This window comes from Triticum aestivum, chromosome 3B (assembly GCF_018294505.1).
Source record: "Triticum aestivum cultivar Chinese Spring chromosome 3B, IWGSC CS RefSeq v2.1, whole genome shotgun sequence".
Classification (NCBI taxonomy): domain Eukaryota; kingdom Viridiplantae; phylum Streptophyta; class Magnoliopsida; order Poales; family Poaceae; genus Triticum; species Triticum aestivum.
The window spans coordinates 472,606,041-472,619,859 of NC_057801.1; positions in this window are offsets into that span (position 1 = coordinate 472,606,041).

Below are 13,819 nucleotides of genomic sequence, written 5' to 3' on the forward strand. Positions count from 1 at the left end.
TGGACCTCCCTAGCACCTACTTCCTATGCAAGACCATTTGAATTAAATTCAAATGAGTTCGAATTCTAACCTCTCACACATACACACTCCTATTTTCTTGGGTCACGCTCGTTTTTGCGAGTCCAAGAAAATTGCCCTCCTGCCCAAGCTCCACCCCTAACCTCTCTCTCTTTTCTTTCTTCTCTCTGTTTTTTTATTTAGAAGAGAAGGGAGAGAGCCAGCCCAGCTGGGCCTCCCAGCTACCGCAGCTCGGCCTCCTCCCAGCGCCAGCCCACCTCATCCCCGCAGCCCACAAGTTTCTCTAACCCTAGGCCCAACCCCTCTTCTCTCCCTTGTCCCCTCGTCCCGCAGCCACTCCATCTCGATCCCCTCATCCTCCTCCTAGCGCCGCCGCCAGGGCATCTCGCCCGACCCTGCGCCACCTCGTCCTGCCGCCAACTCTCCTCGCCGGAGGAGCACCAGGAGGAGTGGAGCACCACCTTCGTTGCCCTGTTCCTTGCTTCCCTGGCGTCTTCACCGCGAGGCCTTCTTCGAGCCAAGGTCATTGCCATACCGCCTTGCTCGTACCCCGCGAGTTCCAGCAAGTCTGGTGCCTCCCTAAGCCCGGTGGCCGTCCTCGCGCCTCGAGCCCGATCCCCATGCCCGAGCGCCGTTTCCTCTGCACCCCTTCCCCTTAGGCCACGCCTCTGCTCCGTTGCGCCTCCTGTTCCAGTTGCCCGCCGATGCCCTGCCTCGCGGTTCCGCTCTGCCGTCTGCTGATGCCGGTGAGCAGGATCACCGCGTCGAGCTCCTCTGCCTCGGCCCGCCCTCGCTCATTAACTGCCAGGACTCCTTCTCCGTCCTTCCCGCGCGAAACCTGCCTCGCCAAGCCCCTGCATCACGCCGCTATTTCCTCTCCTTCAACCCGCGTCGCCTCTGCCAGCCCTGTGCTGCTGCTTGCATCCACCAAGCTCCTCTGCCCCGTTTCGCCTCGGCCTCGACCGAGGAGGATGAGCAGCGTTGCTGCATGCTCAATCCTCCTGCACTCGCGCCTCGCGCGTTGACCGCGACCAGCTCCATGCCCGAGCGAGCACGCTCCTGTTCCCAATGCCCAGCAGCGCCCAAGTTGTCGCCTCTACGCACCATGCAATGTTACCGTGGACGCATGCACCCCCGGATCGAAACCTCAAGCACCAAGTACACCACCGGCAAGACCCGGACTCCGAACGCCAAGTACAACTACGAACCCGAAGACCTCGGATGCATCAAGTTCCTCTACGACCTGTGTACAACTACCGTCGCCAAGACCGGACCGACAAGTACCCCGACAACGTGTGTACCACTACTGTCGACCCTCGAAGACTCCGTGGACGTCAAGTTCATCGTCGTGACCCCGAACATCTACGAAACGTGAACCACTACTTCAACTACCGTCGTCGTGTACCACTACTTCCACTACCGTCGTGAGAACGTCTACTTCCCCTACACTGCATCAAACCCAATCCGCTCTAAAAACGCACGCTTCGAAGGTATAACCCCGAGACGACCACCCGTGAACGAATGCATGAGTGATGTATGAGATGCTCGTGTTTGCACCATGTCTGAATTGATCCTTGCACCTTCCTCCTCGTTTTCCATGCCGTCGACCCGTGGGAACCCGGTAACCGGGATCACCCCACCATCTTTTGCATGTTTCGCACATCCACACTTTCCTTTGCACCGACATCTCGACGAGTTGTCGGATCACCGGTATGTTGCCGTGGCATCATTTTTGGATTCGTTGCCGTGGCACCCATTTTGTTCCGCCATGGTGACCAAATGCTTCATAACATGCTCATGTCAACATTTTCATAAAACTTGCATAAAACTTGCAAATGTCATCTGCATCATGATAACAACATTTAAATGCTTAAAATTGTTGTTTGCTTTAAATTACTAAATGACATGTGGGGATTTACCGGAATTGTTGTTTGTTGTTTCCGGCCTCATTTAAACTTGCCTAAATAGTTAGTTTACTCATGCTTCACCCCTTGCCATGTTTAATAACATTTAATATTGTTGGTACATAACCGAAAGAGCACTAAATAATTGATGTGGTGTTTTGTCAATATGCAACTCGTTGCATATTGAGCTCCACTTAACTTGTAGTATTGTTTGCTGCACTTTGCCATGCCATGCCTCTTTAAACCGGACATGCATCATACTTGTTTGTGCATCATGCAATGTTTATGGTTGTGCATTTACCATGTTGTTTGTTTCTTTCCGGTGTTGCTTCTTAGTTCCGGTAATGTTGCGATTGTGAGGATTCGTTCGACTACTCCCGTTCGTCTTCTTCATGGACTCGTTCTTCTTCCTAGCGGAATTTCAGGCAAGATGATCGCTACCCTGGATCTCACTACTATCATTGCTATGCTAGTTGCTTCGTTCTATCGCTATGCTGCGCTTCCTATCTCTTGGTCTTCAAGCCTCCCAAATTGCCATGTCAACCTCTAACCTTTGACACCCTTCCTAGCAAACCGTTGCTTGGCTATGTTACCGCTTTGCTCAGCCCCTCTTATAGCATTGTTAGTTGCAGGTGAAGTTGAAGATTGCTCCATGGTGAACATGATTATGTTGGGATATCACAATATCTCTTATTTAATTAATGCATCTATACACTTGGTAAAGGGTGGAAGGCTCGGCCTTATGCCTGATGTTTTGTTCCACTCTTGCCGCCTTAGTTTCCGTCATACCGGTGTTATGTTCCCGGATTTTGCGTTCCTTACGCGGTTGGGTGATTTATGGGACCCCCTTGACAGTTCGCTTTGAATAAAACTCCTCCAGCAAGGCCCAACCTTGGTTTTACCATTTGCCTCACCTAGCCCTTTTCCCCTTGGGTTTCCGGAGCCCAAGGGTCATCTTTATTTTACCCCCCAGGCCAGTGCTCCTCCGAGTGTTGGTCCAAACTAGAGCACCGTGTGGGACCATTCCTTGGCAACTTGGATTACGTCGGTACCTGTACGCTTAGCTTATCCGGTGTGCCCTGAGAACGAGATATGTGCAGCTCCTATCGGGATTTGTCGGCACAACGGGTGGTCTTTCTGGTCTTGTTTTACCATTGTCGAAATGTCTTGTAAACCGGGATTCCGAGACTGATCGGGTCTTCCTGGGAGAAGGAATATCCTTCGTTGATCACGAGAGCTTATCATGGGCTAAGTTGGGACACCCCTGGAGGGTATAAACTTTCGAGAGCTGTGCCCGCGGTTATGTGGCAGATGGGAATTTGTTAATGTCCGGTTGTAGATAACTTGACACCAGATCCGAATTAAAATGCATCAACCGCGTGTGTATCCGTGATGGTCTCTTTTCGGTGGAGTCCGGGAAGTGAACACAGTTTTGGGTTATGTTTGACGTAAGTAGGAGTTCAGGATCACCTCTTGATCATTGCTAGCTTCACAACCATTCCGTTGATTCTCTTCTCGCTCTTATTTGCATATTGTTAGCCACCATATATGCTTAGTCGCTGCTGCAACCTCACCACTTTACCCCTTCCTTTCCCATTAAGCTTTGCTAGTCTTGATACCCATGGTAATGGGATTGCTGAGTCCTCGTGGCTCATAGATTATTACAACAACAGTTGCAGGTACAGGTTTTGCGATGATCATGACGCGAGAGCGATGTTTGCTTGTTTTGGAGTTCTTCTTCTGCTTCTTCTTCGATTAGGGGATAGGTTCCAGGCCGGTAGCCTGGGCTAGCAGGGTGGATGTCATTTGAGTTTCTGTTTGTGTTCCATCCTGTAGTCGGAGGATGCTCTTATGTAAGATGATGTTGTATTTGTGTGGCATTGTATGCCTTTTGTATGTACCCCCATCTATTATGTAATGTTGATGTAATGATATCCACCTTGCAAAAGCGTATCAATATGCGGTTCTATCCTTGATGGGACCTTCGAGTCTCTTTAGGATAGTATCGCATATTGGGCGTGACAAGTTGGTATCAGAGCCTCGACCGACCATAGGAGCCCCCTTGATTGTTGGCCGTTTGTGAGTCTAGAAAAAAACTATTTTCGGAGTCTAATTATATTGGAGAGTAGAATTCTTTTTACTCCTCAGCCCCTTCGTTGCTCTGGTAAGGAATTTTGACGTAGGTGTTTTGAATTTCTCCTCTTACCCTTCAAAATTTTTCTTTAGGATCACGCGGTTGGTTTTCCGTTCGTTGGTTCTCAGCTCTTTTCATCCGGTGCATTTCTCGTCAAGTTGACTCGAGCCTCTTCATCTTTGCCAAGTTCAATCCTCAGTTGTTTTCTTTTCCCACCCGCCCACCTCTTTTTTTGCTCCTCAAAGTCGGAGTCCGTAATCGAGTATCCATCCTACTCGTGCGAAGTCTTTGCTTTCTTTCCTCAATGATTTCAACCGGTGTTTCTCTTCAAGATATTCGTCGGTTTCCCCTTCCAAGTTGTCTTTGTTTTTCCCGCCCTCCCACCCTCTTCTTCCCGGAGCCTGGGTCTCTTTCGACCATCAATTTCATTCGTACGGATCCTCTTTAGTCTTCCCTCAATTATTTCAACCGGTGAATTCTCGTCTTGTTTGACATTCTTCATCTCTTTTCTTTCCGGTGGATTCAATTCAAGTTTTTTTCGGGTTGATCATACTCTTTTCCTTGGATCAAGTGTTCTCCTTGCTCGTTTGCCTCTCGCCATTCAATCATTCCAGAGTTCAAGACATCTCAGGAGATTTGTCTGTGTTCCAATTAAGTCGAGGTTGTCACCTCATTCAAATATTTTAATTGTTCCGGTGCATCATCAATCTGTTCAACAATCCTTTTGAACGGTGTTTTCTGTTTAGTGGACCCACAGGTCTTTTCCCAGGATCTTACCTGACTCTTCTAATTATTCCGGAGCTATTCCCAAATTCTTTTCAAAGTGTGACGTAAGAATGAATTTTCATCAGTCGCATGCGTTCTCCAAGGTCGTTTTCAATTTTTTTTCTTCATCTTTGGCTCAACCTTTCCTCTTAATTCTCCCGGAGTATCTCAACAATTCATGGTGGTTCTCATCATCATTCTCAACATTTGAAGACCGAAGAAGGATTTCTCTTAAATCTTGCTCCATTCTCTTCAAGATTCATGGTTCTAGCTGATGCCATCCTCCTCATAATTGTTTTGATTGTGACAATTCTTTTCTTACCATCCGGAGCATTTCACGAGTTGTTTCCATTTCTTTCCTCCGAAGGCCATCATGTCATAATTCTTCATTCTCAGCGTGTAGCTATCGTTCTCCAAATCTTACCGGTGCATCATTCAAATACCCTCTAATCAGTTCATGATCTCTTCGTTCTCTTGTATCTAAATGCCCTCAAGTATCTTCATTCGTTTTCCCATTCATCCCGGTGAATTGTGCCTTTGCTACGTTCATTTTCAATTCTTATGGTGGTTCGTTCAAGATTTCACTTCCTTCATTATCATATCAATTCATTCGTTGTTTCCAAATCCTACCGGTGGTTCCATCAATACGTTCTCAAGTTTGCGCTATATCTCTATCGGTAATCATTTTTCAATGAGAATAAGTAGTATGCCAAATCCGTTGCTTGTCATCAATTAAATTGGTGAAGGATACGCATAACGTAATTCTTATTATTGTTTCAAGTGATCTAGTTTTCTTCTTTCCAGAGTTGTTCATCATGTCACATTTCTCGGTTCGAGATACTTCATCTTTTCTTTTCCGGAGTTCCAAGTTTTCCGCATTATCTCATCGTGAAGCTCCATCTAAATCATCGCAAGGCTTCACCTTGTGTTTTCAAGTTCTCTTTCTTTCTATCATCTTTTTATTACCGGAGTTCTTCATGGAGGCTCTACATGATGGTTCGTCAAGGATTCTTTCCATTCTTCAATTGTTCTTCAAGATTTCTCTTGAAGTTATGACCCACCAAGCTATACTCTAAAATAAACATGGTGCCCAACACATGTTTTTTTTCTCAGGAGTTCAAGTATTCTTCTTCTTGCATTTCGAAGTGCAATTCTTTCTACCTTAGCTTTTGAGGTGGTGTTATATCATTCTTGGCAATTTCCATTCAGGTTTCGCGATTCACATGTTGTCAAGAATGAGGTATTTTAAATCCATCAATCTCTTCTTTGGAGTTATCTTGGTATAGATTTCACCTAAAGCCTTCTCTAAGGAATGTTGCTATTTGTGGTGCTTATCAATGATCTGAGTTTTCTCCTATCCTCTCGGCGAAAGAAGTTTTCATCTCTTCTTTGATCTCAAACAAGCAATTGTTTTTTCGTTAGGGGCAGAATTTTGCCTCAATTTTGAGAAGTTTTCCATAAGCCCACTACAAGCTTATTCGTTTCGTTGTTGGTTTTTCCAACAACTCCGTTGTAACCTTCTTGGAAGGGTGCTTCCCAAGCTCATTTGTGGCAGAAGTTGGCATTTTCTTCTCCATTTTGTTATTCCAATGACCTATCTTCTATTCTTTCTTCCGGAGGCATTGTGATGTTGCTCTTTTCACTCATCATCTCGAATTGTGAGGATCGTGTTCTTTTCATGCTTATCCATTTAACCAAAGTGTTGTGTCATCTTTTCAAGTTCTTTCATCTTATCAAGTTTTGCCTCTCTTTTCAACCGGATTGCTGTCTGAAATCCTTCTTACCCCTTGTTCCATTCTTTCAATAGTTCCGGAGGCAGTGTGTTGTTGATTTCATCAAGTATCATCCCATCTTCTCAAGTTCATGTTCTATTCCTTCCATGTTCAACCGGAGTGCTGCCCGAATTCTTCCTCTCTCATCTTGTTTTAACCGGAGTGGTTTCGAATTGTATCTTGTCCATTAAACTCTTGATTCATGTCTTTGCAACCCTCAAGTTCTAATGTTCTTTGTTCCTCTTTTCTAACGGATTGTTCGCAATCTCGTTCATCTCTATTGTACTCTTTCTTTTAAATTGCTCAACTTCTCAAGGTTCTTTGGTCTCACTCATTGGTCGAAGAAGCACTTAGTTACCTCTTCTATTCCTCTTCCGTTTCTCTCCGGTGCCATTCTAGATCTCGGGACGAGATCCTCTTGTAGTGGTGGAGTGTTGTAACGCCCCGAGCCCGGCGCTCCAGAAGACTTCCAGCTATTCCGAGCTTTGCCGTGTGTTTTATTTATTTGTTGCATTGCATCATGTCATCGTGCCATCACGTCATCATGCCATCATGTCATTTAATTTTTGCAACTCATCTAAATAAATTGTTTGGATCCTCAGTCCATTTAAATTGAGGGAATTCACATGGAGATTCCTCTTTATAACATATCCTCCTAATATTTAGGGAGCTACTAGAAAATATTCCATTAGCTTGGAATTAACCGTAACACACTTGCAAAATTACCATGCCCTTTCTACTTCAAGTTTGGTCCCCAAACTTTGCCAACAATTCTTATCTTTTTTATCAAGGCTCCTCCTAAAGTCTCAACATTTTTGGACCTCCCTAGCACCTACTTCCTATGCAAGACCATTTGAATTAAATTCAAATGAGTTCGAATTCTAACCTCTCACACATACACACTCCTATTTTCTTGGGTCACGCTCGTTTTTGCGAGTCCAAGAAAATTGCCCTCCTGCCCAAGCTCCACCCTAACCTCTCTCTCTTTTCTTTCTTCTCTCTGTTTTTTTATTTAGAAGAGAAGGGAGAGAGCCAGCCCAGCTGGGCCTCCCAGCTACCGCAGCTCGGCCTCCTCCCAGCGCCAGCCCACCTCATCCCCGCAGCCCACAAGTTTCTCTAACCCTAGGCCCAACCCCTCTTCTCTCCCTTGTCCCCTCGTCCCGCAGCCACTCCATCTCGATCCCCTCATCCTCCTCCTAGCGCCGCCGCCAGGGCATCTCGCCGACCCTGCGCCACCTCGTCCTGCCGCCAACTCTCCTCGCCGGAGGAGCACCAGGAGGAGTGGAGCACCACCTTCGTTGCCCTGTTCCTTGCTTCCCTGGCGTCTTCACCGCGAGGCCTTCTTCGAGCCAAGGTCATTGCCATACCGCCTTGCTCGTACCCCGCGAGTTCCAGCAAGTCTGGTGCCTCCCTAAGCCCGGTGGCCGTCCTCGCGCCTCGAGCCCGATCCCCATGCCCGAGCGCCGTTTCCTCTGCACCCCTTCCCCTTAGGCCACGCCTCTGCTCCGTTGCGCCTCCCTGTTCCAGTTGCCCGCGATGCCCTGCCTCGCGGTTCCGCTCTGCCGTCTGCTGATGCCGGTGAGCAGGATCACCGCGTCGAGCTCCTCTGCCTCGGCCCGCCCTCGCTCATTAACTGCCAGGACTCCTTCTCCGTCCTTCCCGCGCGAAACCTGCCTCGCCAAGCCCCTGCATCACGCCGCTATTTCCTCTCCTTCAACCCGCGTCGCCTCTGCCAGCCCTGTGCTGCTGCTTGCATCCACCAAGCTCCTCTGCCCCGTTTCGCCTCGGCCTCGACCGAGGAGGATGAGCAGCGTTGCTGCCTGCTCAATCCTCCTGCACTCGCGCCTCGCGCGTTGACCGCGACCAGCTCCATGCCCGAGCGAGCACGCTCCTGTTCCCAATGCCCAGCAGCGCCCAAGTTGTCGCCTCTACGCACCATGCAATGTTACCGTGGACGCATGCACCCCCGGATCGAAACCTCAAGCACCAAGTACACCACCGGCAAGACCCGGACTCCGAACGCCAAGTACAACTACGAACCCGAAGACCTCGGATGCATCAAGTTCCTCTACGACCTGTGTACAACTACCGTCGCCAAGACCGGACCGACAAGTACCCCGACAACGTGTGTACCACTACTGTCGACCCTCGAAGACTCGTGGACGTCAAGTTCATCGTCGTGACCCCGAACATCTACGAAACGTGAACCACTACTTCAACTACCGTCGTCGTGTACCACTACTTCCACTACCGTCGTGAGAACGTCTACTTCCCCTACACTGCATCAAACCCAATCCGCTCTAAAAACGCACGCTTCGAAGGTATAACCCCGAGACGACCACCCGTGAACGAATGCATGAGTGATGTATGAGATGCTCGTGTTTGCACCATGTCTGAATTGATCCTTGCACCTTCCTCCTCGTTTTCCATGCCGTCGACCCGTGGGAACCCGATAACCGGGATCACCCCCACCATCTTTTGCATGTTTCGCACATCCACACTTTCCTTTGCACCGACATCTCGACGAGTTGTCGGATCACCGGTATGTTGCCGTGGCATCATTTTTGGATTCGTTGCCGTGGCACCCATTTTGTTCCGCCATGGTGACCAAATGCTTCATAACATGCTCATGTCAACATTTTCATAAAACTTGCATAAAACTTGCAAATGTCATCTGCATCATGATAACAACATTTAAATGCTTAAAATTGTTGTTTGCTTTAAATTACTAAATGACATGTGGGGATTTACCGGAATTGTTGTTTGTTGTTTCCGGCCTCATTTAAACTTGCCTAAATAGTTAGTTTACTCATGCTTCACCCCTTGCCATGTTTAATAACATTTAATATTGTTGGTACATAACCGAAAGAGCACTAAATAATTGATGTGGTGTTTTGTCAATATGCAACTCGTTGCATATTGAGCTCCACTTAACTTGTAGTATTGTTTGCTGCACTTTGCCATGCCATGCCTCTTTAAACCGGACATGCATCATACTTGTTTGTGCATCATGCAATGTTTATGCTTGTGCATTTACCATGTTGTTTGTTTCTTTCCGGTGTTGCTTCTTAGTTCCGGTAATGTTGCGATTGTGAGGATTCGTTCGACTACTCCCGTTCGTCTTCTTCATGGACTCGTTCTTCTTCCTAGCGGAATTTCAGGCAAGATGATCGCTACCCCTGGATCTCACTACTATCATTGCTATGCTAGTTGCTTCGTTCTATCGCTATGCTGCGCTTCCTATCTCTTGGTCTTCAAGCCTCCCAAATTGCCATGTCAACCTCTAACCTTTGACACCCTTCCTAGCAAACCGTTGCTTGGCTATGTTACCGCTTTGCTCAGCCCCTCTTATAGCATTGTTAGTTGCAGGTGAAGTTGAAGATTGCTCCATGGTGAACATGATTATGTTGGGATATCACAATATCTCTTATTTAATTAATGCATCTATACACTTGGTAAAGGGTGGAAGGCTCGGCCTTATGCCTGATGTTTTGTTCCACTCTTGCCGCCTTAGTTTCCGTCATACCGGTGTTATGTTCCCGGATTTTGCGTTCCTTACGCGGTTGGGTGATTTATGGGACCCCCTTGACAGTTCGCTTTGAATAAAACTCCTCCAGCAAGGCCCAACCTTGGTTTTACCATTTGCCTCACCTAGCCCTTTTCCCCTTGGGTTTCCGGAGCCCAAGGGTCATCTTTATTTTACCCCCCCAGGCCAGTGCTCCTCCGAGTGTTGGTCCAAACTAGAGCACCGTGTGGGACCATTCCTTGGGAACTTGGATTACGTCGGTACCTGTACGCTTAGCTTATCCGGTGTGCCCTGAGAACGAGATATGTGCAGCTCCTATCGGGATTTGTCGGCACAACGGGTGGTCTTTCTGGTCTTGTTTTACCATTGTCGAAATGTCTTGTAAACCGGGATTCCGAGACTGATCGGGTCTTCCTGGGAGAAGGAATATCCTTCGTTGATCACGAGAGCTTATCATGGGCTAAGTTGGGACACCCCTGGAGGGTATAAACTTTCGAGAGCTGTGCCCGCGGTTATGTGGCAGATGGGAATTTGTTAATGTCCGGTTGTAGATAACTTGACACCAGATCCGAATTAAAATGCATCAACCGCGTGTGTATCCGTGATGGTCTCTTTTCGGTGGAGTCCGGGAAGTGAACACAGTTTTGGGTTATGTTTGACGTAAGTAGGAGTTCAGGATCACCTCTTGATCATTGCTAGCTTCACAACCATTCCGTTGATTCTCTTCTCGCTCTTATTTGCATATTGTTAGCCACCATATATGCTTAGTCGCTGCTGCAACCTCACCACTTTACCCCTTCCTTTCCCATTAAGCTTTGCTAGTCTTGATACCCATGGTAATGGGATTGCTGAGTCCTCGTGGCTCATAGATTATTACAACAACAGTTGCAGGTACAGGTTTTGCGATGATCATGACGCGAGAGCGATGTTTGCTTGTTTTGGAGTTCTTCTTCTGCTTCTTCTTCGATTAGGGGATAGGTTCCAGGCCGGTAGCCTGGGCTAGCAGGGTGGATGTCATTTGAGTTTCTGTTTGTGTTCCATCCGTAGTCGGAGGATGCTCTTATGTAAGATGATGTTGTATTTGTGTGGCATTGTATGCCTTTTGTATGTACCCCCATCTATTATGTAATGTTGATGTAATGATATCCACCTTGCAAAAGCGTATCAATATGCGGTTCTATCCTTGATGGGACCTTCGAGTCTCTTTAGGATAGTATCGCATATTGGGCGTGACAAGTTGGTATCAGAGCCTCGACCGACCATAGGAGCCCCCTTGATTGTTGGCCGTTTGTGAGTCTAGAAAAAAACTATTTTCGGAGTCTAATTATATTGGAGAGTAGAATTCTTTTTACTCCTCAGCCCCTTCGTTGCTCTGGTAAGGAATTTTGACGTAGGTGTTTTGAATTTCTCCTCTTACCCTTCAAAATTTTTCTTTAGGATCACGCGGTTGGTTTTCCGTTCGTTGGTTCTCAGCTCTTTTCATCCGGTGCATTTCTCGTCAAGTTGACTCGAGCCTCTTCATCTTTGCCAAGTTCAATCCTCAGTTGTTTTCTTTTCCCACCCGCCCACCTCTTTTTTTGCTCCTCAAAGTCGGAGTCCGTAATCGAGTATCCATCCTACTCGTGCGAAGTCTTTGCTTTCTTTCCTCAATGATTTCAACCGGTGTTTCTCTTCAAGATATTCGTCGGTTTCCCCTTCCAAGTTGTCTTTGTTTTTCCCGCCCTCCCACCCTCTTCTTCCCGGAGCCTGGGTCTCTTTCGACCATCAATTTCATTCGTACGGATCCTCTTTAGTCTTCCCTCAATTATTTCAACCGGTGAATTCTCGTCTTGTTTGACATTCTTCATCTCTTTTCTTTCCGGTGGATTCAATTCAAGTTTTTTTCGGGTTGATCATACTCTTTTCCTTGGATCAAGTGTTCTCCTTGCTCGTTTGCCTCTCGCCATTCAATCATTCCAGAGTTCAAGACATCTCAGGAGATTTGTCTGTGTTCCAATTAAGTCGAGGTTGTCACCTCATTCAAATATTTTAATTGTTCCGGTGCATCATCAATCTGTTCAACAATCCTTTTGAACGGTGTTTTCTGTTTAGTGGACCCACAGGTCTTTTCCCAGGATCTTACCTGACTCTTCTAATTATTCCGGAGCTATTCCCAAATTCTTTTCAAAGTGTGACGTAAGAATGAATTTTCATCAGTCGCATGCGTTCTCCAAGGTCGTTTTCAATTTTTTTTCTTCATCTTTGGCTCAACCTTTCCTCTTAATTCTCCCGGAGTATCTCAACAATTCATGGTGGTTCTCATCATCATTCTCAACATTTGAAGACCGAAGAAGGATTTCTCTTAAATCTTGCTCCATTCTCTTCAAGATTCATGGTTCTAGCTGATGCCATCCTCCTCATAATTGTTTTGATTGTGACAATTCTTTTCTTACCATCCGGAGCATTTCACGAGTTGTTTCCATTTCTTTCCTCCGAAGGCCATCATGTCATAATTCTTCATTCTCAGCGTGTAGCTATCGTTCTCCAAATCTTACCGGTGCATCATTCAAATACCCTCTAATCAGTTCATGATCTCTTCGTTCTCTTGTATCTAAATGCCCTCAAGTATCTTCATTCGTTTTCCCATTCATCCCGGTGAATTGTGCCTTTGCTACGTTCATTTTCAATTCTTATGGTGGTTCGTTCAAGATTTCACTTCCTTCATTATCATATCAATTCATTCGTTGTTTCCAAATCCTACCGGTGGTTCCATCAATACGTTCTCAAGTTTGCGCTATATCTCTATCGGTAATCATTTTTCAATGAGAATAAGTAGTATGCCAAATCCGTTGCTTGTCATCAATTAAATTGGTGAAGGATACGCATAACGTAATTCTTATTATTGTTTCAAGTGATCTAGTTTTCTTCTTTCCAGAGTTGTTCATCATGTCACATTTCTCGGTTCGAGATACTTCATCTTTTCTTTTCCGGAGTTCCAAGTTTTCCGCATTATCTCATCGTGAAGCTCCATCTAAATCATCGCAAGGCTTCACCTTGTGTTTTCAAGTTCTCTTTCTTTCTATCATCTTTTTATTACCGGAGTTCTTCATGGAGGCTCTACATGATGGTTCGTCAAGGATTCTTTCCATTCTTCAATTGTTCTTCAAGATTTCTCTTGAAGTTATGACCCACCAAGCTATACTCTAAAATAAACATGGTGCCCAACACATGTTTTTTTTCTCAGGAGTTCAAGTATTCTTCTTCTTGCATTTCGAAGTGCAATTCTTTCTACCTTAGCTTTTGAGGTGGTGTTATATCATTCTTGGCAATTTCCATTCAGGTTTCGCGATTCACATGTTGTCAAGAATGAGGTATTTTAAATCCATCAATCTCTTCTTTGGAGTTATCTTGGTATAGATTTCACCTAAAGCCTTCTCTAAGGAATGTTGCTATTTGTGGTGCTTATCAATGATCTGAGTTTTCTCCTATCCTCTCGGCGAAAGAAGTTTTCATCTCTTCTTTGATCTCAAACAAGCAATTGTTTTTTCGTTAGGGGCAGAATTTTGCCTCAATTTTGAGAAGTTTTCCATAAGCCCACTACAAGCTTATTCGTTTCGTTGTTGGTTTTTCCAACAACTCCGTTGTAACCTTCTTGGAAGGGTGCTTCCCAAGCTCATTTGTGGCAGAAGTTGGCATTTTCTTCTCCATTTTGTTATTCCAA